This window comes from Lampetra planeri, chromosome 4, assembly GCF_965212315.1.
Source record: "Lampetra planeri chromosome 4, kcLamPlan1.2.h2, whole genome shotgun sequence".
Lineage (NCBI taxonomy): Eukaryota > Metazoa > Chordata > Hyperoartia > Petromyzontiformes > Petromyzontidae > Lampetra > Lampetra planeri.
In genome coordinates, this window is record NC_136110.1 from 16530226 (window position 1) to 16532725 (window position 2500).

Consider the following 2500-nt stretch of genomic DNA (forward strand, 5'->3'; position numbering starts at 1 on the left):
AAAATTTTGACTTTTTTGAGTGCAGGTGCAAATCTGCTGAAAAAGCCTGTGGAAGTTTCACGGCGTTCGTACGATATTTGGCGACGCAAAAATGAGCGATTTCCCAGCTCGAGAGAATTCGGCGCGAGAGAAACGATGCCCCGTAACGCACATGAGAGCAATCCGGGCCAATTTCTCCCGTTTGATGGGGTCTATGTGTAAAAATTTTGACTTTTTTGAGTGCAGGTGCAAATCTGCTGAAAAAGCCTGTGGAAGTTTCACGGCGTTCGTACGATATTTGGCGACGCAAAAATGAGCGATTTCCCAGCTCGATGGAATTCGGCGCGACAGAAACGATGCCCCGTAACGCACATGAGAGCAATCCGGGCCAATTTCTCCCGTTTGATGGGGTCTATGTGTAAAAATTTTGACTTTTTTGAGTGCACGTGCAAATCTGCTGAAAAAGCCTGTGGAAGTTTCACGGCGTTCGTACGATATTTGGCGACGCAAAAATGAGCGATTTCCCAGCTCGAGAGAATTCGGCGCGAGAGAAACGATGCCCCGTAACGCACATGAGAGCAATCCCGGCCAATTTCTCCCGTTTGATGGGGTCTATGTGTAAAAATTTTGACTTTTTTGAGTGCACGTGCAAATCTGCTGAAAAAGCCTGTGGAAGTTTCACGGCGTTCGTACGATATTTGGCGACGCAAAAATGAGCGATTTCCCAGCTCGATGGAATTCGGAGCGAGAGAAACGATGCCCCGTAACGCACATGAGAGCAATCCCGGCCAATTTCTCCCGTTTGATGGGGTCTATGTGTAAAAATTTTGACTTTTTTGAGTGCACGTGCAAATCTGCTGAAAAAGCCTGTGGAAGTTTCACGGCGTTCGTACGATATTTGGCGACGCAAAAATGAGCGATTTCCCAGCTCGAGAGAATTCGGCGCGAGAGAAACGATGCCCCGTAACGCACATGAGAGCAATCCGGGCCAATTTCTCCCGTTTGATGGGGTCTATGTGTAAAAATTTTGACTTTTTTGAGTGCACGTGCAAATCTGCTGGAAAAGCCTGTGGAAGTTTCACGGCGTTCGTACGATATTTGGCGACGCAAAAATGAGCGATTTCCCAGCTCGATGGAATTCGGAGCGAGAGAAACGATGCCCCGTAACGCACATGAGAGCAATCCCGGCCAATTTCTCCCGTTTGATGGGGTCTATGTGTACAAATTTTGACTTTTTTGAGTGCACGTGCCAATCTGCTGGAAAAGCCTGTGGAAGTTTCACGGCGTTCGTACGATATTTGGCGACGCAAAAATGAGCGATTTCCCAGCTCGATGGAATTCGGCGCGACAGAAACGATGCCCCGTAACGCACATGAGAGCAATCCGGGCCAATTTCTCCCGTTTGATGGGGTCTATGTGTAAAAATTTTGACTTTTTTGAGTGCAGGTGCAAATCTGCTGAAAAAGCCTGTGGAAGTTTCACGGCGTTCGTACGATATTTGGCGACGCAAAAATGAGCGATTTCCCAGCTCGAGAGAATTCGGCGCGAGAGAAACGATGCCCCGTAACGCACATGAGAGCAATCCGGGCCAATTTCTCCCGTTTGATGGGGTCTATGTGTACAAATTTTGACTTTTTTGAGTGCACGTGCCAATCTGCTGGAAAAGCCTGTGGAAGTTTCACGGCGTTCGTACGATATTTGGCGACGCAAAAATGAGCGATTTCCCAGCTCGATGGAATTCGGCGCGACAGAAACGATGCCCCGTAACGCACATGAGAGCAATCCGGGCCAATTTCTCCCGTTTGATGGGGTCTATGTGTAAAAATTTTGACTTTTTTGAGTGCAGGTGCAAATCTGCTGAAAAAGCCTGTGGAAGTTTCACGGCGTTCGTACGATATTTGGCGACGCAAAAATGAGCGATTTCCCAGCTCGAGAGAATTCGGAGCGAGAGAAACGATGCCCCGTAACGCACATGAGAGCAATCCCGGCCAATTTCTCCCGTTTGATGGGGTCTATGTGTACAAATTTTGACTTTTTTGAGTGCACGTGCCAATCTGCTGGAAAAGCCTGTGGAAGTTTCACGGCGTTCGTACGATATTTGGCGACGCAAAAATGAGCGATTTCCCAGCTCGATGGAATTCGGCGCGACAGAAACGATGCCCCGTAACGCACATGAGAGCAATCCGGGCCAATTTCTCCCGTTTGATGGGGTCTATGTGTAAAAATTTTGACTTTTTTGAGTGCAGGTGCAAATCTGCTGAAAAAGCCTGTGGAAGTTTCACGGCGTTCGTACGATATTTGGCGACGCAAAAATGAGCGATTTCCCAGCTCGAGAGAATTCGGCGCGAGAGAAACGATGCCCCGTAACGCACATGAGAGCAATCCGGGCCAATTTCTCCCGTTTGATGGGGTCTATGTGTAAAAATTTTGACTTTTTTGAGTGCACGTGCAAATCTGCTGGAAAAGCCTGTGGAAGTTTCACGGCGTTCGTACGATATTTGGCGACGCAAAAATGAGCGAT